The 21025-nt window shown below is 45.5% G+C and overlaps 20 non-coding genes across 20 annotated transcripts; all 20 read right to left on the reverse strand.

Annotated features, from left to right (window-relative positions):
- Positions 1-693: 693 nt before the first annotated feature.
- trnal-cag (transfer RNA leucine (anticodon CAG)) lies at positions 694-775 on the reverse strand. Its single transcript has one exon. It is a non-coding gene; the product is annotated as a tRNA-Leu (tRNA).
- A 973-nt stretch (positions 776-1748) lies between these two features.
- On the reverse strand, positions 1749-1830 carry trnal-cag (transfer RNA leucine (anticodon CAG)). The gene has a single exon. It is a non-coding gene; the product is annotated as a tRNA-Leu (tRNA).
- A 973-nt stretch (positions 1831-2803) lies between these two features.
- On the reverse strand, positions 2804-2885 carry trnal-cag (transfer RNA leucine (anticodon CAG)). Its single transcript has one exon. It is a non-coding gene; the product is annotated as a tRNA-Leu (tRNA).
- A 973-nt stretch (positions 2886-3858) lies between these two features.
- On the reverse strand, positions 3859-3940 carry trnal-cag (transfer RNA leucine (anticodon CAG)). The gene has a single exon. It is a non-coding gene; the product is annotated as a tRNA-Leu (tRNA).
- Positions 3941-4913: 973 nt separating this feature from the next.
- trnal-cag (transfer RNA leucine (anticodon CAG)) lies at positions 4914-4995 on the reverse strand. Its single transcript has one exon. It is a non-coding gene; the product is annotated as a tRNA-Leu (tRNA).
- A 973-nt stretch (positions 4996-5968) lies between these two features.
- Positions 5969-6050, reverse strand: trnal-cag (transfer RNA leucine (anticodon CAG)). The gene has a single exon. It is a non-coding gene; the product is annotated as a tRNA-Leu (tRNA).
- A 973-nt stretch (positions 6051-7023) lies between these two features.
- Positions 7024-7105, reverse strand: trnal-cag (transfer RNA leucine (anticodon CAG)). Its single transcript has one exon. It is a non-coding gene; the product is annotated as a tRNA-Leu (tRNA).
- A 970-nt stretch (positions 7106-8075) lies between these two features.
- Positions 8076-8157, reverse strand: trnal-cag (transfer RNA leucine (anticodon CAG)). The gene has a single exon. It is a non-coding gene; the product is annotated as a tRNA-Leu (tRNA).
- Positions 8158-9130: 973 nt separating this feature from the next.
- Positions 9131-9212, reverse strand: trnal-cag (transfer RNA leucine (anticodon CAG)). Its single transcript has one exon. It is a non-coding gene; the product is annotated as a tRNA-Leu (tRNA).
- A 973-nt stretch (positions 9213-10185) lies between these two features.
- trnal-cag (transfer RNA leucine (anticodon CAG)) lies at positions 10186-10267 on the reverse strand. Its single transcript has one exon. It is a non-coding gene; the product is annotated as a tRNA-Leu (tRNA).
- Positions 10268-11240: 973 nt separating this feature from the next.
- trnal-cag (transfer RNA leucine (anticodon CAG)) lies at positions 11241-11322 on the reverse strand. The gene has a single exon. It is a non-coding gene; the product is annotated as a tRNA-Leu (tRNA).
- Positions 11323-12295: 973 nt separating this feature from the next.
- On the reverse strand, positions 12296-12377 carry trnal-cag (transfer RNA leucine (anticodon CAG)). The gene has a single exon. It is a non-coding gene; the product is annotated as a tRNA-Leu (tRNA).
- Positions 12378-13350: 973 nt separating this feature from the next.
- trnal-cag (transfer RNA leucine (anticodon CAG)) lies at positions 13351-13432 on the reverse strand. The gene has a single exon. It is a non-coding gene; the product is annotated as a tRNA-Leu (tRNA).
- Positions 13433-14405: 973 nt separating this feature from the next.
- On the reverse strand, positions 14406-14487 carry trnal-cag (transfer RNA leucine (anticodon CAG)). The gene has a single exon. It is a non-coding gene; the product is annotated as a tRNA-Leu (tRNA).
- Positions 14488-15460: 973 nt separating this feature from the next.
- On the reverse strand, positions 15461-15542 carry trnal-cag (transfer RNA leucine (anticodon CAG)). Its single transcript has one exon. It is a non-coding gene; the product is annotated as a tRNA-Leu (tRNA).
- Positions 15543-16515: 973 nt separating this feature from the next.
- trnal-cag (transfer RNA leucine (anticodon CAG)) lies at positions 16516-16597 on the reverse strand. The gene has a single exon. It is a non-coding gene; the product is annotated as a tRNA-Leu (tRNA).
- Positions 16598-17570: 973 nt separating this feature from the next.
- trnal-cag (transfer RNA leucine (anticodon CAG)) lies at positions 17571-17652 on the reverse strand. The gene has a single exon. It is a non-coding gene; the product is annotated as a tRNA-Leu (tRNA).
- A 973-nt stretch (positions 17653-18625) lies between these two features.
- Positions 18626-18707, reverse strand: trnal-cag (transfer RNA leucine (anticodon CAG)). Its single transcript has one exon. It is a non-coding gene; the product is annotated as a tRNA-Leu (tRNA).
- Positions 18708-19680: 973 nt separating this feature from the next.
- trnal-cag (transfer RNA leucine (anticodon CAG)) lies at positions 19681-19762 on the reverse strand. Its single transcript has one exon. It is a non-coding gene; the product is annotated as a tRNA-Leu (tRNA).
- Positions 19763-20735: 973 nt separating this feature from the next.
- Positions 20736-20817, reverse strand: trnal-cag (transfer RNA leucine (anticodon CAG)). The gene has a single exon. It is a non-coding gene; the product is annotated as a tRNA-Leu (tRNA).
- Positions 20818-21025: the final 208 nt, after the last annotated feature.

Genomic DNA, 21025 nt, shown 5'->3' on the forward strand with positions numbered 1-21025 from the left:
GGATCGTGCTGTGTGCATCCTGGCTGCGCCATTTCCCACATTACAACAGTGACTCACTTTAAAAATACTTCATTGGCTGTAAAGCGTTTTGGGACATGAAAGGCGCCAACACACTGCAGAAAATTTTACCCGATAGCTGGCAAAATGCGAGCTGTTGTGAGAAATACGTGTGTTGGTTGCATTGCAGGCATGATAAACTTAATGACTGGCGCTGCCTGTTAAGTGATGTCGTAACAATGTACGTGTTGTGTGATTGCACAGGAGGAAGGATTGTGATGCAACTCAGTAAATGTGCAGAATTGGAGCACGCTTTTCTGCAGTTACAGTCGGTTCATTATCAAAATAGCCGAGTGGTTTAAGGTGCCAAACTCAAAGACTGTAACCCTTACCTTACCAAAGGTTGGTGTATTCTGGGACGTGGGTGCCAAGCCCACTTCTAGCGGCGTGGTTTCCAATCCCACTTCTGACATTTACTTTTTATCCACACAAATGCGGCCAGCGTGCAAAAAGCATGCTCAACTGGCCTTCAATTTTCAAGTGGTGACATCAAACTCTTCGATGGTATTGCCATTTGCCAACAAACGAAAGGCACCGCTCACAGTCCAACTACTTTTCCACACCAAAATGGCCCCATTGTGAAACAGGTGCCCATGCTTGTGCTGACAGAATGCAAGTGTTACGCAGGGAAAATTCTGGCAGCGGTGGGATTTGAACCCACGCCTCCGAAGAGACTGGAACCTGGATCCAGCGCCTTAGACCGCTCGGCCACGCTACCACTGGAAGCAGCTTCTGTTCTGGAACGAGTGACCGTTGAGTGTAATGTGACTTTGTTATGCGGAAAATAATAATTAAGGCAATTAAAGTGGTAGACAGTGAACTCTCGAGAAACGATTTTGCAACATACCGGTCACAGGAACCTACGTATCCACAGGGCAACAACAGAAATTAGGTGCATGTTGGGACAAACCAGTTACAACATTCATTCAATATTTATTCCTATATCAACATCACTGACAAAAACAGATTATCTGGTCATGAACACATTGCTGTTTGTGGGATCGTGCTGTGTGCATACTGGCTGCGCCATTTCCCACATTACAACAGTGACTCACTTTAAAAATACTTCATTGGCTGTAAAGCGTTTTGGGACATGAAAGGCGCCAACACACTGCAGAAAATTTTACCCGATAGCTGGCAAAATGCGAGCTGTTGTGAGAAATACGTGTGTTGGTTGCATTGCAGGCATGATAAACTTAATGATTGGCGCTGCCTGTTAAGTGATGTCGTAACAATGTACGTGTTGTGTGATTGCACAGGAGGAAGGATTGTGATGCAACTCAGTAAATGTGCAGAATTGGAGTACGCTTTTCTGCAGTTACAGTCGGTTCATTATCAAAATAGCCGAGTGGTTTAAGGTGCCAAACTCAAAGACTGTAACCCTTACCTTACCAAAGGTTGGTGTATTCTGGGACGTGGGTGCCAAGCCCACTTCTAGCGGCGTGGTTTCCAATCCCACTTCTGACATTTACTTTTTATCCACACAAATGCGGCCAGCGTGCAAAAAGCATGCTCAACTGGCCTTCAATTTTCAAGTGGTGACATCAAACTCTTCGATGGTATTGCCATTTGCCAACAAACGAAAGGCACCGCTCACAGTCCAACTACTTTTCCACACCAAAATGGCCCCATTGTGAAACAGGTGCCCATGCTTGTGCTGACAGAATGCAAGTGTTACGCAGGGAAAATTCTGGCAGCGGTGGGATTTGAACCCACGCCTCCGAAGAGACTGGAACCTGGATCCAGCGCCTTAGACCGCTCGGCCACGCTACCACTGGAAGCAGCTTCTGTTCTGGAACGAGTGACCGTTGAGTGTAATGTGACTTTGTTATGCGGAAAATAATAATTAAGGCAATTAAAGTGGTAGACAGTAAACTCTCGAGAAACGATTTTGCAACATACCGGTCACAGGCACCTACGTATCCACAGGGCAACAACAGAAATTAGGTGCATGTTGGGACAAACCAGTTACAACATTCATTCAATATTTATTCCTATATCAACATCACTGACAAAAACAGATTATCTGGTCATGAACACATTGCTGTTTGTGGGATCGTGCTGTGTGCATACTGGCTGCGCCATTTCCCACATTACAACAGTGACTCACTTTAAAAATACTTCATTGGCTGTAAAGCGTTTTGGGACATGAAAGGCGCCAACACACTGCAGAAAACTTTACCCGATAGCTGGCAAAATGCGAGCTGTTGTGAGAAATACGTGTGTTGGTTGCATTGCAGGCATGATAAACTTAATGACTGGCGCTGCCTGTTAAGTGATGTCGTAACAATGTACGTGTTGTGTGATTGCACAGGAGGAAGGATTGTGATGCAACTCAGTAAATGTGCAGAATTGGAGCACGCTTTTCTGCAGTTACAGTCGGTTCATTGTCAGGGTGGCCGAGTGGTTTAAGGTGCCAAACTCAAAGACTGTAACCCTTACCTTACCAAAGGTTGGTGTATTCTGGGACGTGGGTGCCAAGCCCACTTCTAGCGGCGTGGTTTCCAATCCCACTTCTGACATTTACTTTTTATCCACACAAATGCGGCCAGCGTGCAAAAAGCATGCTCAACTGGCCTTCAATTTTCAAGTGGTGACATCAAACACTTCGATGGTATTGCCATTTGCCAACAAACTAAAGGCACCGCTCACAGTCCAACTACTTTTCCACACCAAAATGGCCCCATTGTGAAACAGGTGCCCATGCTTGTGCTGACAGAATGCAAGTGTTACGCAGGGAAAATTCTGGCAGCGGTGGGATTTGAACCCACGCCTCCGAAGAGACTGGAACCTGGATCCAGCGCCTTAGACCGCTCGGCCACGCTACCACTGGAAGCAGCTTCTGTTCTGGAACGAGTGACCGTTGAGTGTAATGTGACTTTGTTATGCGGAAAATAATAATTAAGGCAATTAAAGTGGTAGACAGTGAACTCTCGAGAAACGATTTTGCAACATACCGGTCACAGGAACCTACGTATCCACAGGGCAACAACAGAAATTAGGTGCATGTTGGGATAAACCAGTTACAACATTAATTCAATATTTATTCCTATATCAACATCACTGACAAAAACAGATTATCTGGTCATGAACACATTGCTGTTTGTGGGATCGTGCTGTGTGCATCCTGGCTGCGCCATTTCCCACATTACAACAGTGACTCACTTTAAAAATACTTCATTGGCTGTAAAGCGTTTTGGGACATGAAAGGCGCCAACACACTGCAGAAAATTTTACCCGATAGCTGGCAAAATGCGAGCTGTTGTGAGAAATACGTGTGTTGGTTGCATTGCAGGCATGATAAACTTAATGACTGGCGCTGCCTGTTAAGTGATGTCGTAACAATGTACGTGTTGTGTGATTGCACAGGAGGAAGGATTGTGATGCAACTCAGTAAATGTGCAGAATTGGAGCACGCTTTTCTGCAGTTACAGTCGGTTCATTGTCAGGGTGGCCGAGTGGTTTAAGGTGCCAAACTCAAAGACTGTAACCCTTACCTTACCAAAGGTTGGTGTATTCTGGGACGTGGGTGCCAAGCCCACTTCTAGCGGCGTGGTTTCCAATCCCACTTCTGACATTTACTTTTTATCCACACAAATGCGGCCAGCGTGCAAAAAGCATGCTCAACTGGCCTTCAATTTTCAAGTGGTGACATCAAACTCTTCGATGGTATTGCCATTTGCCAACAAACGAAAGGCACCGCTCACAGTCCAACTACTTTTCCACACCAAAATGGCCCCATTGTGAAACAGGTGCCCATGCTTGTGCTGACAGAATGCAAGTGTTACGCAGGGAAAATTCTGGCAGCAGTGGGATTTGAACCCACGCCTCCGAAGAGACTGGAACCTGGATCCAGCGCCTTAGACCGCTCGGCCACGCTACCACTGGAAGCAGCTTCTGTTCTGGAACGAGTGACCGTTGAGTGTAATGTGACTTTGTTATGCGGAAAATAATAATTAAGGCAATTAAAGTGGTAGACAGTGAACTCTCGAGAAACGATTTTGCAACATACCGGTCACAGGAACCTACGTATCCACAGGGCAACAACAGAAATTAGGTGCATGTTGGGACAAACCAGTTACAACATTCATTCAATATTTATTCCTATATCAACATCACTGACAAAAACAGATTATCTGGTCATGAACACATTGCTGTTTGTGGGATCGTGCTGTGTGCATCCTGGCTGCGCCATTTCCCACATTACAACAGTGACTCACTTTAAAAATACTTCATTGGCTGTAAAGCGTTTTGGGACATGAAAGGCGCCAACACACTGCAGAAAATTTTACCCGATAGCTGGCAAAATGCGAGCTGTTGTGAGAAATACGTGTGTTGGTTGCATTGCAGGCATGATAAACTTAATGACTGGCGCTGCCTGTTAAGTGATGTCGTAACAATGTACGTGTTGTGTGATTGCACAGGAGGAAGGATTGTGATGCAACTCAGTAAATGTGCAGAATTGGAGCACGCTTTTCTGCAGTTACAGTCGGTTCATTATCAAAATAGCCGAGTGGTTTAAGGTGCCAAACTCAAAGACTGTAACCCTTACCTTACCAAAGGTTGGTGTATTCTGGGACGTGGGTGCCAAGCCCACTTCTAGCGGCGTGGTTTCCAATCCCACTTCTGACATTTACTTTTTATCCACACAAATGCGGCCAGCGTGCAAAAAGCATGCTCAACTGGCCTTCAATTTTCAAGTGGTGACATCAAACTCTTCGATGGTATTGCCATTTGCCAACAAACGAAAGGCACCGCTCACAGTCCAACTACTTTTCCACACCAAAATGGCCCCATTGTGAAACAGGTGCCCATGCTTGTGCTGACAGAATGCAAGTGTTACGCAGGGAAAATTCTGGCAGCGGTGGGATTTGAACCCACGCCTCCGAAGAGACTGGAACCTGGATCCAGCGCCTTAGACCGCTCGGCCACGCTACCACTGGAAGCAGCTTCTGTTCTGGAACGAGTGACCGTTGAGTGTAATGTGACTTTGTTATGCGGAAAATAATAATTAAGGCAATTAAAGTGGTAGACAGTGAACTCTCGAGAAACGATTTTGCAACATACCGGTCACAGGAACCTACGTATCCACAGGGCAACAACAGAAATTAGGTGCATGTTGGGACAAACCAGTTACAACATTCATTCAATATTTATTCCTATATCAACATCACTGACAAAAACAGATTATCTGGTCATGAACACATTGCTGTTTGTGGGATCGTGCTGTGTGCATACTGGCTGCGCCATTTCCCACATTACAACAGTGACTCACTTTAAAAATACTTCATTGGCTGTAAAGCGTTTTGGGACATGAAAGGCGCCAACACACTGCAGAAAATTTTACCCGATAGCTGGCAAAATGCGAGCTGTTGTGAGAAATACGTGTGTTGGTTGCATTGCAGGCATGATAAACTTAATGATTGGCGCTGCCTGTTAAGTGATGTCGTAACAATGTACGTGTTGTGTGATTGCACAGGAGGAAGGATTGTGATGCAACTCAGTAAATGTGCAGAATTGGAGTACGCTTTTCTGCAGTTACAGTCGGTTCATTATCAAAATAGCCGAGTGGTTTAAGGTGCCAAACTCAAAGACTGTAACCCTTACCTTACCAAAGGTTGGTGTATTCTGGGACGTGGGTGCCAAGCCCACTTCTAGCGGCGTGGTTTCCAATCCCACTTCTGACATTTACTTTTTATCCACACAAATGCGGCCAGCGTGCAAAAAGCATGCTCAACTGGCCTTCAATTTTCAAGTGGTGACATCAAACTCTTCGATGGTATTGCCATTTGCCAACAAACGAAAGGCACCGCTCACAGTCCAACTATTTTTCCACACCAAAATGGCCCCATTGTGAAACAGGTGCCCATGCTTGTGCTGACAGAATGCAAGTGTTACGCAGGGAAAATTCTGGCAGCGGTGGGATTTGAACCCACGCCTCCGAAGAGACTGGAACCTGGATCCAGCGCCTTAGACCGCTCGGCCACGCTACCACTGGAAGCAGCTTCTGTTCTGGAACGAGTGACCGTTGAGTGTAATGTGACTTTGTTATGCGGAAAATAATAATTAAGGCAATTAAAGTGGTAGACAGTAAACTCTCGAGAAACGATTTTGCAACATACCGGTCACAGGCACCTACGTATCCACAGGGCAACAACAGAAATTAGGTGCATGTTGGGACAAACCAGTTACAACATTCATTCAATATTTATTCCTATATCAACATCACTGACAAAAACAGATTATCTGGTCATGAACACATTGCTGTTTGTGGGATCGTGCTGTGTGCATACTGGCTGCGCCATTTCCCACATTACAACAGTGACTCACTTTAAAAATACTTCATTGGCTGTAAAGCGTTTTGGGACATGAAAGGCGCCAACACACTGCAGAAAACTTTACCCGATAGCTGGCAAAATGCGAGCTGTTGTGAGAAATACGTGTGTTGGTTGCATTGCAGGCATGATAAACTTAATGACTGGCGCTGCCTGTTAAGTGATGTCGTAACAATGTACGTGTTGTGTGATTGCACAGGAGGAAGGATTGTGATGCAACTCAGTAAATGTGCAGAATTGGAGCACGCTTTTCTGCAGTTACAGTCGGTTCATTGTCAGGGTGGCCGAGTGGTTTAAGGTGCCAAACTCAAAGACTGTAACCCTTACCTTACCAAAGGTTGGTGTATTCTGGGACGTGGGTGCCAAGCCCACTTCTAGCGGCGTGGTTTCCAATCCCACTTCTGACATTTACTTTTTATCCACACAAATGCGGCCAGCGTGCAAAAAGCATGCTCAACTGGCCTTCAATTTTCAAGTGGTGACATCAAACACTTCGATGGTATTGCCATTTGCCAACAAACTAAAGGCACCGCTCACAGTCCAACTACTTTTCCACACCAAAATGGCCCCATTGTGAAACAGGTGCCCATGCTTGTGCTGACAGAATGCAAGTGTTACGCAGGGAAAATTCTGGCAGCGGTGGGATTTGAACCCACGCCTCCGAAGAGACTGGAACCTGGATCCAGCGCCTTAGACCGCTCGGCCACGCTACCACTGGAAGCAGCTTCTGTTCTGGAACGAGTGACCGTTGAGTGTAATGTGACTTTGTTATGCGGAAAATAATAATTAAGGCAATTAAAGTGGTAGACAGTGAACTCTCGAGAAACGATTTTGCAACATACCGGTCACAGGAACCTACGTATCCACAGGGCAACAACAGAAATTAGGTGCATGTTGGGACAAACCAGTTACAACATTCATTCAATATTTATTCCTATATCAACATCACTGACAAAAACAGATTATCTGGTCATGAACACATTGCTGTTTGTGGGATCGTGCTGTGTGCATCCTGGCTGCGCCATTTCCCACATTACAACAGTGACTCACTTTAAAAATACTTCATTGGCTGTAAAGCGTTTTGGGACATGAAAGGCGCCAACACACTGCAGAAAATTTTACCCGATAGCTGGCAAAATGCGAGCTGTTGTGAGAAATACGTGTGTTGGTTGCATTGCAGGCATGATAAACTTAATGACTGGCGCTGCCTGTTAAGTGATGTAACAATGTACGTGTTGTGTGATTGCACAGGAGGAAGGATTGTGATGCAACTCAGTAAATGTGCAGAATTGGAGTACGCTTTTCTGCAGTTACAGTCGGTTCATTATCAAAATAGCCGAGTGGTTTAAGGTGCCAAACTCAAAGACTGTAACCCTTACCTTACCAAAGGTTGGTGTATTCTGGGACGTGGGTGCCAAGCCCACTTCTAGCGGCGTGGTTTCCAATCCCACTTCTGACATTTACTTTTTATCCACACAAATGCGGCCAGCGTGCAAAAAGCATGCTCAACTGGCCTTCAATTTTCAAGTGGTGACATCAAACACTTCGATGGTATTGCCATTTGCCAACAAACTAAAGGCACCGCTCACAGTCCAACTACTTTTCCACACCAAAATGGCCCCATTGTGAAACAGGTGCCCATGCTTGTGCTGACAGAATGCAAGTGTTACGCAGGGAAAATTCTGGCAGCGGTGGGATTTGAACCCACGCCTCCGAAGAGACCGGAACCTGGATCCAGCGCCTTAGACCGCTCGGCCACGCTACCACTGGAAGCAGCTTCTGTTCTGGAACGAGTGACCGTTGAGTGTAATGTGACTTTGTTATGCGGAAAATAATAATTAAGGCAATTAAAGTGGTAGACAGTGAACTCTCGAGAAACGATTTTGCAACATACCGGTCACAGGAACCTACGTATCCACAGGGCAACAACAGAAATTAGGTGCATGTTGGGACAAACCAGTTACAACATTCATTCAATATTTATTCCTATATCAACATCACTGACAAAAACAGATTATCTGGTCATGAACACATTGCTGTTTGTGGGATCGTGCTGTGTGCATACTGGCTGCGCCATTTCCCACATTACAACAGTGACTCACTTTAAAAATACTTCATTGGCTGTAAAGCGTTTTGGGACATGAAAGGCGCCAACACACTGCAGAAAATTTTACCCGATAGCTGGCAAAATGCGAGCTGTTGTGAGAAATACGTGTGTTGGTTGCATTGCAGGCATGATAAACTTAATGATTGGCGCTGCCTGTTAAGTGATGTCGTAACAATGTACGTGTTGTGTGATTGCACAGGAGGAAGGATTGTGATGCAACTCAGTAAATGTGCAGAATTGGAGTACGCTTTTCTGCAGTTACAGTCGGTTCATTATCAAAATAGCCGAGTGGTTTAAGGTGCCAAACTCAAAGACTGTAACCCTTACCTTACCAAAGGTTGGTGTATTCTGGGACGTGGGTGCCAAGCCCACTTCTAGCGGCGTGGTTTCCAATCCCACTTCTGACATTTACTTTTTATCCACACAAATGCGGCCAGCGTGCAAAAAGCATGCTCAACTGGCCTTCAATTTTCAAGTGGTGACATCAAACTCTTCGATGGTATTGCCATTTGCCAACAAACGAAAGGCACCGCTCACAGTCCAACTACTTTTCCACACCAAAATGGCCCCATTGTGAAACAGGTGCCCATGCTTGTGCTGACAGAATGCAAGTGTTACGCAGGGAAAATTCTGGCAGCGGTGGGATTTGAACCCACGCCTCCGAAGAGACTGGAACCTGGATCCAGCGCCTTAGACCGCTCGGCCACGCTACCACTGGAAGCAGCTTCTGTTCTGGAACGAGTGACCGTTGAGTGTAATGTGACTTTGTTATGCGGAAAATAATAATTAAGGCAATTAAAGTGGTAGACAGTAAACTCTCGAGAAACGATTTTGCAACATACCGGTCACAGGCACCTACGTATCCACAGGGCAACAACAGAAATTAGGTGCATGTTGGGACAAACCAGTTACAACATTCATTCAATATTTATTCCTATATCAACATCACTGACAAAAACAGATTATCTGGTCATGAACACATTGCTGTTTGTGGGATCGTGCTGTGTGCATACTGGCTGCGCCATTTCCCACATTACAACAGTGACTCACTTTAAAAATACTTCATTGGCTGTAAAGCGTTTTGGGACATGAAAGGCGCCAACACACTGCAGAAAATTTTACCCGATAGCTGGCAAAATGCGAGCTGTTGTGAGAAATACGTGTGTTGGTTGCATTGCAGGCATGATAAACTTAATGATTGGCGCTGCCTGTTAAGTGATGTCGTAACAATGTACGTGTTGTGTGATTGCACAGGAGGAAGGATTGTGATGCAACTCAGTAAATGTGCAGAATTGGAGTACGCTTTTCTGCAGTTACAGTCGGTTCATTATCAAAATAGCCGAGTGGTTTAAGGTGCCAAACTCAAAGACTGTAACCCTTACCTTACCAAAGGTTGGTGTATTCTGGGACGTGGGTGCCAAGCCCACTTCTAGCGGCGTGGTTTCCAATCCCACTTCTGACATTTACTTTTTATCCACACAAATGCGGCCAGCGTGCAAAAAGCATGCTCAACTGGCCTTCAATTTTCAAGTGGTGACATCAAACTCTTCGATGGTATTGCCATTTGCCAACAAACGAAAGGCACCGCTCACAGTCCAACTACTTTTCCACACCAAAATGGCCCCATTGTGAAACAGGTGCCCATGCTTGTGCTGACAGAATGCAAGTGTTACGCAGGGAAAATTCTGGCAGCGGTGGGATTTGAACCCACGCCTCCGAAGAGACTGGAACCTGGATCCAGCGCCTTACACCGCTCGGCCACGCTACCACTGGAAGCAGCTTCTGTTCTGGAACGAGTGACCGTTGAGTGTAATGTGACTTTGTTATGCGGAAAATAATAATTAAGGCAATTAAAGTGGTAGACAGTAAACTCTCGAGAAACGATTTTGCAACATACCGGTCACAGGCACCTACGTATCCACAGGGCAACAACAGAAATTAGGTGCATGTTGGGACAAACCAGTTACAACATTCATTCAATATTTATTCCTATATCAACATCACTGACAAAAACAGATTATCTGGTCATGAACACATTGCTGTTTGTGGGATCGTGCTGTGTGCATACTGGCTGCGCCATTTCCCACATTACAACAGTGACTCACTTTAAAAATACTTCATTGGCTGTAAAGCGTTTTGGGACATGAAAGGCGCCAACACACTGCAGAAAATTTTACCCGATAGCTGGCAAAATGCGAGCTGTTGTGAGAAATACGTGTGTTGGTTGCATTGCAGGCATGATAAACTTAATGATTGGCGCTGCCTGTTAAGTGATGTCGTAACAATGTACGTGTTGTGTGATTGCACAGGAGGAAGGATTGTGATGCAACTCAGTAAATGTGCAGAATTGGAGTACGCTTTTCTGCAGTTACAGTCGGTTCATTATCAAAATAGCCGAGTGGTTTAAGGTGCCAAACTCAAAGACTGTAACCCTTACCTTACCAAAGGTTGGTGTATTCTGGGACGTGGGTGCCAAGCCCACTTCTAGCGGCGTGGTTTCCAATCCCACTTCTGACATTTACTTTTTATCCACACAAATGCGGCCAGCGTGCAAAAAGCATGCTCAACTGGCCTTCAATTTTCAAGTGGTGACATCAAACACTTCGATGGTATTGCCATTTGCCAACAAACTAAAGGCACCGCTCACAGTCCAACTACTTTTCCACACCAAAATGGCCCCATTGTGAAACAGGTGCCCATGCTTGTGCTGACAGAATGCAAGTGTTACGCAGGGAAAATTCTGGCAGCGGTGGGATTTGAACCCACGCCTCCGAAGAGACCGGAACCTGGATCCAGCGCCTTAGACCGCTCGGCCACGCTACCACTGGAAGCAGCTTCTGTTCTGGAACGAGTGACCGTTGAGTGTAATGTGACTTTGTTATGCGGAAAATAATAATTAAGGCAATTAAAGTGGTAGACAGTGAACTCTCGAGAAACGATTTTGCAACATACCGGTCACAGGAACCTACGTATCCACAGGGCAACAACAGAAATTAGGTGCATGTTGGGACAAACCAGTTACAACATTCATTCAATATTTATTCCTATATCAACATCACTGACAAAAACAGATTATCTGGTCATGAACACATTGCTGTTTGTGGGATCGTGCTGTGTGCATACTGGCTGCGCCATTTCCCACATTACAACAGTGACTCACTTTAAAAATACTTCATTGGCTGTAAAGCGTTTTGGGACATGAAAGGCGCCAACACACTGCAGAAAATTTTACCCGATAGCTGGCAAAATGCGAGCTGTTGTGAGAAATACGTGTGTTGGTTGCATTGCAGGCATGATAAACTTAATGATTGGCGCTGCCTGTTAAGTGATGTCGTAACAATGTACGTGTTGTGTGATTGCACAGGAGGAAGGATTGTGATGCAACTCAGTAAATGTGCAGAATTGGAGTACGCTTTTCTGCAGTTACAGTCGGTTCATTATCAAAATAGCCGAGTGGTTTAAGGTGCCAAACTCAAAGACTGTAACCCTTACCTTACCAAAGGTTGGTGTATTCTGGGACGTGGGTGCCAAGCCCACTTCTAGCGGCGTGGTTTCCAATCCCACTTCTGACATTTACTTTTTATCCACACAAATGCGGCCAGCGTGCAAAAAGCATGCTCAACTGGCCTTCAATTTTCAAGTGGTGACATCAAACTCTTCGATGGTATTGCCATTTGCCAACAAACGAAAGGCACCGCTCACAGTCCAACTACTTTTCCACACCAAAATGGCCCCATTGTGAAACAGGTGCCCATGCTTGTGCTGACAGAATGCAAGTGTTACGCAGGGAAAATTCTGGCAGCGGTGGGATTTGAACCCACGCCTCCGAAGAGACTGGAACCTGGATCCAGCGCCTTACACCGCTCGGCCACGCTACCACTGGAAGCAGCTTCTGTTCTGGAACGAGTGACCGTTGAGTGTAATGTGACTTTGTTATGCGGAAAATAATAATTAAGGCAATTAAAGTGGTAGACAGTAAACTCTCGAGAAACGATTTTGCAACATACCGGTCACAGGCACCTACGTATCCACAGGGCAACAACAGAAATTAGGTGCATGTTGGGACAAACCAGTTACAACATTCATTCAATATTTATTCCTATATCAACATCACTGACAAAAACAGATTATCTGGTCATGAACACATTGCTGTTTGTGGGATCGTGCTGTGTGCATACTGGCTGCGCCATTTCCCACATTACAACAGTGACTCACTTTAAAAATACTTCATTGGCTGTAAAGCGTTTTGGGACATGAAAGGCGCCAACACACTGCAGAAAATTTTACCCGATAGCTGGCAAAATGCGAGCTGTTGTGAGAAATACGTGTGTTGGTTGCATTGCAGGCATGATAAACTTAATGATTGGCGCTGCCTGTTAAGTGATGTCGTAACAATGTACGTGTTGTGTGATTGCACAGGAGGAAGGATTGTGATGCAACTCAGTAAATGTGCAGAATTGGAGTACGCTTTTCTGCAGTTACAGTCGGTTCATTATCAAAATAGCCGAGTGGTTTAAGGTGCCAAACTCAAAGACTGTAACCCTTACCTTACCAAAGGTTGGTGTATTCTGGGACGTGGGTGCCAAGCCCACTTCTAGCGGCGTGGTTTCCAATCCCACTTCTGACATTTACTTTTTATCCACACAAATGCGGCCAGCGTGCAAAAAGCATGCTCAACTGGCCTTCAATTTTCAAGTGGTGACATCAAACACTTCGATGGTATTGCCATTTGCCAACAAACTAAAGGCACCGCTCACAGTCCAACTACTTTTCCACACCAAAATGGCCCCATTGTGAAACAGGTGCCCATGCTTGTGCTGACAGAATGCAAGTGTTACGCAGGGAAAATTCTGGCAGCGGTGGGATTTGAACCCACGCCTCCGAAGAGACTGGAACCTGGATCCAGCGCCTTAGACCGCTCGGCCACGCTACCACTGGAAGCAGCTTCTGTTCTGGAACGAGTGACCGTTGAGTGTAATGTGACTTTGTTATGCGGAAAATAATAATTAAGGCAATTAAAGTGGTAGACAGTGAACTCTCGAGAAACGATTTTGCAACATACCGGTCACAGGAACCTACGTATCCACAGGGCAACAACAGAAATTAGGTGCATGTTGGGACAAACCAGTTACAACATTCATTCAATATTTATTCCTATATCAACATCACTGACAAAAACAGATTATCTGGTCATGAACACATTGCTGTTTGTGGGATCGTGCTGTGTGCATACTGGCTGCGCCATTTCCCACATTACAACAGTGACTCACTTTAAAAATACTTCATTGGCTGTAAAGCGTTTTGGGACATGAAAGGCGCCAACACACTGCAGAAAATTTTACCCGATAGCTGGCAAAATGCGAGCTGTTGTGAGAAATACGTGTGTTGGTTGCATTGCAGGCATGATAAACTTAATGATTGGCGCTGCCTGTTAAGTGATGTCGTAACAATGTACGTGTTGTGTGATTGCACAGGAGGAAGGATTGTGATGCAACTCAGTAAATGTGCAGAATTGGAGTACGCTTTTCTGCAGTTACAGTCGGTTCATTATCAAAATAGCCGAGTGGTTTAAGGTGCCAAACTCAAAGACTGTAACCCTTACCTTACCAAAGGTTGGTGTATTCTGGGACGTGGGTGCCAAGCCCACTTCTAGCGGCGTGGTTTCCAATCCCACTTCTGACATTTACTTTTTATCCACACAAATGCGGCCAGCGTGCAAAAAGCATGCTCAACTGGCCTTCAATTTTCAAGTGGTGACATCAAACTCTTCGATGGTATTGCCATTTGCCAACAAACGAAAGGCACCGCTCACAGTCCAACTACTTTTCCACACCAAAATGGCCCCATTGTGAAACAGGTGCCCATGCTTGTGCTGACAGAATGCAAGTGTTACGCAGGGAAAATTCTGGCAGCGGTGGGATTTGAACCCACGCCTCCGAAGAGACTGGAACCTGGATCCAGCGCCTTAGACCGCTCGGCCACGCTACCACTGGAAGCAGCTTCTGTTCTGGAACGAGTGACCGTTGAGTGTAATGTGACTTTGTTATGCGGAAAATAATAATTAAGGCAATTAAAGTGGTAGACAGTAAACTCTCGAGAAACGATTTTGCAACATACCGGTCACAGGCACCTACGTATCCACAGGGCAACAACAGAAATTAGGTGCATGTTGGGACAAACCAGTTACAACATTCATTCAATATTTATTCCTATATCAACATCACTGACAAAAACAGATTATCTGGTCATGAACACATTGCTGTTTGTGGGATCGTGCTGTGTGCATACTGGCTGCGCCATTTCCCACATTACAACAGTGACTCACTTTAAAAATACTTCATTGGCTGTAAAGCGTTTTGGGACATGAAAGGCGCCAACACACTGCAGAAAACTTTACCCGATAGCTGGCAAAATGCGAGCTGTTGTGAGAAATACGTGTGTTGGTTGCATTGCAGGCATGATAAACTTAATGACTGGCGCTGCCTGTTAAGTGATGTCGTAACAATGTACGTGTTGTGTGATTGCACAGGAGGAAGGATTGTGATGCAACTCAGTAAATGTGCAGAATTGGAGCACGCTTTTCTGCAGTTACAGTCGGTTCATTGTCAGGGTGGCCGAGTGGTTTAAGGTGCCAAACTCAAAGACTGTAACCCTTACCTTACCAAAGGTTGGTGTATTCTGGGACGTGGGTGCCAAGCCCACTTCTAGCGGCGTGGTTTCCAATCCCACTTCTGACATTTACTTTTTATCCACACAAATGCGGCCAGCGTGCAAAAAGCATGCTCAACTGGCCTTCAATTTTCAAGTGGTGACATCAAACTCTTCGATGGTATTGCCATTTGCCAACAAACGAAAGGCACCGCTCACAGTCCAACTACTTTTCCACACCAAAATGGCCCCATTGTGAAACAGGTGCCCATGCTTGTGCTGACAGAATGCAAGTGTTACGCAGGGAAAATTCTGGCAGCGGTGGGATTTGAACCCACGCCTCCGAAGAGACTGGAACCTGGATCCAGCGCCTTAGACCGCTCGGCCACGCTACCACTGGAAGCAGCTTCTGTTCTGGAACGAGTGACCGTTGAGTGTAATGTGACTTTGTTATGCGGAAAATAATAATTAAGGCAATTAAAGTGGTAGACAGTAAACTCTCGAGAAACGATTTTGCAACATACCGGTCACAGGCACCTACGTATCCACAGGGCAACAACAGAAATTAGGTGCATGTTGGGACAAACCAGTTACAACATTCATTCAATATTTATTCCTATATCAACATCACTGACAAAAACAGATTATCTGGTCATGAACACATTGCTGTTTGTGGGATCGTGCTGTGTGCATACTGGCTGCGCCATTTCCCACATTACAACAGTGACTCACTTTAAAAATACTTCATTGGCTGTAAAGCGTTTTGGGACATGAAAGGCGCCAACACACTGCAGAAAACTTTACCCGATAGCTGGCAAAATGCGAGCTGTTGTGAGAAATACGTGTGTTGGTTGCATTGCAGGCATGATAAACTTAATGACTGGCGCTGCCTGTTAAGTGATGTCGTAACAATGTACGTGTTGTGTGATTGCACAGGAGGAAGGATTGTGATGCAACTCAGTAAATGTGCAGAATTGGAGCACGCTTTTCTGCAGTTACAGTCGGTTCATTGTCAGGGTGGCCGAGTGGTTTAAGGTGCCAAACTCAAAGACTGTAACCCTTACCTTACCAAAGGTTGGTGTATTCTGGGACGTGGGTGCCAAGCCCACTTCTAGCGGCGTGGTTTCCAATCCCACTTCTGACATTTACTTTTTATCCACACAAATGCGGCCAGCGTGCAAAAAGCATGCTCAACTGGCCTTCAATTTTCAAGTGGTGACATCAAACACTTCGATGGTATTGCCATTTGCCAACAAACTAAAGGCACCGCTCACAGTCCAACTACTTTTCCACACCAAAATGGCCCCATTGTGAAACAGGTGCCCATGCTTGTGCTGACAGAATGCAAGTGTTACGCAGGGAAAATTCTGGCAGCGGTGGGATTTGAACCCACGCCTCCGAAGAGACTGGAACCTGGATCCAGCGCCTTAGACCGCTCGGCCACGCTACCACTGGAAGCAGCTTCTGTTCTGGAACGAGTGACCGTTGAGTGTAATGTGACTTTGTTATGCGGAAAATAATAATTAAGGCAATTAAAGTGGTAGACAGTGAACTCTCGAGAAACGATTTTGCAACATACCGGTCACAGGAACCTACGTATCCACAGGGCAACAACAGAAATTAGGTGCATGTTGGGACAAACCAGTTACAACATTCATTCAATATTTATTCCTATATCAACATCACTGACAAAAACAGATTATCTGGTCATGAACACATTGCTGTTTGTGGGATCGTGCTGTGTGCATCCTGGCTGCGCCATTTCCCACATTACAACAGTGACTCACTTTAAAAATACTTCATTGGCTGTAAAGCGTTTTGGGACATGAAAGGCGCCAACACACTGCAGAAAATTTTACCCGATAGCTGGCAAAATGCGAGCTGTTGTGAGAAATACGTGTGTTGGTTGCATTGCAGGCATGATAAACTTAATGATTGGCGCTGCCTGTTAAGTGATGTCGTAACAATGTACGTGTTGTGTGATTGCACAGGAGGAAGGATTGTGATGCAACTCAGTAAATGTGCAGAATTGGAGTACGCTTTTCTGCAGTTACAGTCGGTTCATTATCAAAATAGCCGAGTGGTTTAAGGTGCCAAACTCAAAGACTGTAACCCTTACCTTACCAAAGGTTGGTGTATTCTGGGACGTGGGTGCCAAGCCCACTTCTAGCGGCGTGGTTTCCAATCCCACTTCTGACATTTACTTTTTATCCACACAAATGCGGCCAGCGTGCAAAAAGCATGCTCAACTGGCCTTCAATTTTCAAGTGGTGACATCAAACTCTTCGATGGTATTGCCATTTGCCAACAAACGAAAGGCACCGCTCACAGTCCAACTACTTTTCCACACCAAAATGGCCCCATTGTGAAACAGGTGCCCATGCTTGTGCTGACAGAATGCAAGTGTTACGCAGGGAAAATTCTGGCAGCGGTGGGATTTGAACCCACGCCTCCGAAGAGACTGGAACCTGGATCCAGCGCCTTAGACCGCTCGGCCACGCTACCACTGGAAGCAGCTTCTGTTCTGGAACGAGTGACCGTTGAGTGTAATGTGACTTTGTTATGCGGAAAATAATAATTAAGGCAATTAAAGTGGTAGACAGTAAACTCTCGAGAAACGATTTTGCAACATACCGGTCACAGGCACCTACGTATCCACAGGGCAACAACAGAAATTAGGTGCATGTTGGGACAAACCAGTTACAACATTCATTCAATATTTATTCCTATATCAACATCACTGACAAAAACAGATTATCTGGTCATGAACACATTGCTGTTTGTGGGATCGTGCTGTGTGCATACTGGCTGCGCCATTTCCCACATTACAACAGTGACTCACTTTAAAAATACTTCATTGGCTGTAAAGCGTTTTGGGACATGAAAGGCGCCAACACACTGCAGAAAACTTTACCCGATAGCTGGCAAAATGCGAGCTGTTGTGAGAAATACGTGTGTTGGTTGCATTGCAGGCATGATAAACTTAATGACTGGCGCTGCCTGTTAAGTGATGTCGTAACAATGTACGTGTTGTGTGATTGCACAGGAGGAAGGATTGTGATGCAACTCAGTAAATGTGCAGAATTGGAGTACGCTTTTCTGCAGTTACAGTCGGTTCATTATCAAAATAGCCGAGTGGTTTAAGGTGCCAAACTCAAAGACTGTAACCCTTACCTTACCAAAGGTTGGTGTATTCTGGGACGTGGGTGCCAAGCCCACTTCTAGCGGCGTGGTTTCCAATCCCACTTCTGACATTTACTTTTTATCCACACAAATGCGGCCAGCGTGCAAAAAGCATGCTCAACTGGCCTTCAATTTTCAAGTGGTGACATCAAACACTTCGATGGTATTGCCATTTGCCAACAAACTAAAGGCACCGCTCACAGTCCAACTACTTTTCCACACCAAAATGGCCCCATTGTGAAACAGGTGCCCATGCTTGTGCTGACAGAATGCAAGTGTTACGCAGGGAAAATTCTGGCAGCGGTGGGATTTGAACCCACGCCTCCGAAGAGACTGGAACCTGGATCCAGCGCCTTAGACCGCTCGGCCACGCTACCACTGGAAGCAGCTTCTGTTCTGGAACGAGTGACCGTTGAGTGTAATGTGACTTTGTTATGCGGAAAATAATAATTAAGGCAATTAAAGTGGTAGACAGTGAACTCTCGAGAAACGATTTTGCAACATACCGGTCACAGGAACCTACGTATCCACAGGGCAACAACAGAAATTAGGTGCATGTTGGGACAAACCAGTTACAACATTCATTCAATATTTATTCCTATATCAACATCACTGACAAAAACAGATTATCTGGTCATGAACACATTGCTGTTTGTGGGATCGTGCTGTGTGCATCCTGGCTGCGCCATTTCCCACATTACAACAGTGACTCACTTTAAAAATACTTCATTGGCTGTAAAGCGTTTTGGGACATGAAAGGCGCCAACACACTGCAGAAAATTTTACCCGATAGCTGGCAAAATGCGAGCTGTTGTGAGAAATACGTGTGTTGGTTGCATTGCAGGCATGATAAACTTAATGACTGGCGCTGCCTGTTAAGTGATGTCGTAACAATGTACGTGTTGTGTGATTGCACAGGAGGAAGGATTGTGATGCAACTCAGTAAATGTGCAGAATTGGAGTACGCTTTTCTGCAGTTACAGTCGGTTCATTATCAAAATAGCCGAGTGGTTTAAGGTGCCAAACTCAAAGACTGTAACCCTTACCTTACCAAAGGTTGGTGTATTCTGGGACGTGGGTGCCAAGCCCACTTCTAGCGGCGTGGTTTCCAATCCCACTTCTGACATTTACTTTTTATCCACACAAATGCGGCCAGCGTGCAAAAAGCATGCTCAACTGGCCTTCAATTTTCAAGTGGTGACATCAAACACTTCGATGGTATTGCCATTTGCCAACAAACTAAAGGCACCGCTCACAGTCCAACTACTTTTCCACACCAAAATGGCCCCATTGTGAAACAGGTGCCCATGCTTGTGCTGACAGAATGCAAGTGTTACGCAGGGAAAATTCTGGCAGCGGTGGGATTTGAACCCACGCCTCCGAAGAGACTGGAACCTGGATCCAGCGCCTTAGACCGCTCGGCCACGCTACCACTGGAAGCAGCTTCTGTTCTGGAACGAGTGACCGTTGAGTGTAATGTGACTTTGTTATGCGGAAAATAATAATTAAGGCAATTAAAGTGGTAGACAGTAAACTCTCGAGAAACGATTTTGCAACATACCGGTCACAGGCACCTACGTATCCACAGGGCAACAACAGAAATTAGGTGCATGTTGGGACAAACCAGTTACAACATTCATTCAATATTTATTCCTATATCAACATCACTGACAAAAACAGATTATCTGGTCATGAACACATTGCTGTTTGTGGGATCGTGCTGTGTGCATACTGGCTGCGCCATTTCCCACATTACAACAGTGACTCACTTTAAAAATACTTCATTGGCTGTAAAGCGTTTTGGGACATGAAAGGCGCCAACACACTGCAGAAAATTTTACCCGATAGCTGGCAAAATGCGAGCTGTTGTGAGAAATACGTGTGTTGGTTGCATTGCAGGCATGATAAACTTAATGATTGGCGCTGCCTGTTAAGTGATGTCGTAACAATGTACGTGTTGTGTGATTGCACAGGAGGAAGGATTGTGATGCAACTCAGTAAATGTGCAGAATTGGAGTACGCTTTTCTGCAGTTACAGTCGGTTCATTATCAAAATAGCCGAGTGGTTTAAGGTGCCAAACTCAAAGACTGTAACCCTTACCTTACCAAAGGTTGGTGTATTCTGGGACGTGGGTGCCAAGCCCACTTCTAGCGGCGTGGTTTCCAATCCCACTTCTGACATTTACTTTTTATCCACACAAATGCGGCCAGCGTGCAAAAAGCATGCTCAACTGGCCTTCAATTTTCAAGTGGTGACATCAAACACTTCGATGGTATTGCCATTTGCCAACAAACTAAAGGCACCGCTCACAGTCCAACTACTTTTCCACACCAAAATGGCCCCATTGTGAAACAGGTGCCCATGCTTGTGCTGACAGAATGCAAGTGTTACGCAGGGAAAATTCTGGCAGCGGTGGGATTTGAACCCACGCCTCCGAAGAGACTGGAACCTGGATCCAGCGCCTTAGACCGCTCGGCCACGCTACCACTGGAAGCAGCTTCTGTTCTGGAACGAGTGACCGTTGAGTGTAATGTGACTTTGTTATGCGGAAAATAATAATTAAGGCAATTAAAGTGGTAGACAGTGAACTCTCGAGAAACGATTTTGCAACATACCGGTCACAGGAACCTACGTATCCACAGGGCAACAACAGAAATTAGGTGCATGTTGGGACAAACCAGTTACAACATTCAT

The sequence above is a fragment of the Pristiophorus japonicus genome, chromosome 8 (assembly GCF_044704955.1).
Source record: "Pristiophorus japonicus isolate sPriJap1 chromosome 8, sPriJap1.hap1, whole genome shotgun sequence".
Classification (NCBI taxonomy): Eukaryota; Metazoa; Chordata; class Chondrichthyes; family Pristiophoridae; genus Pristiophorus; species Pristiophorus japonicus.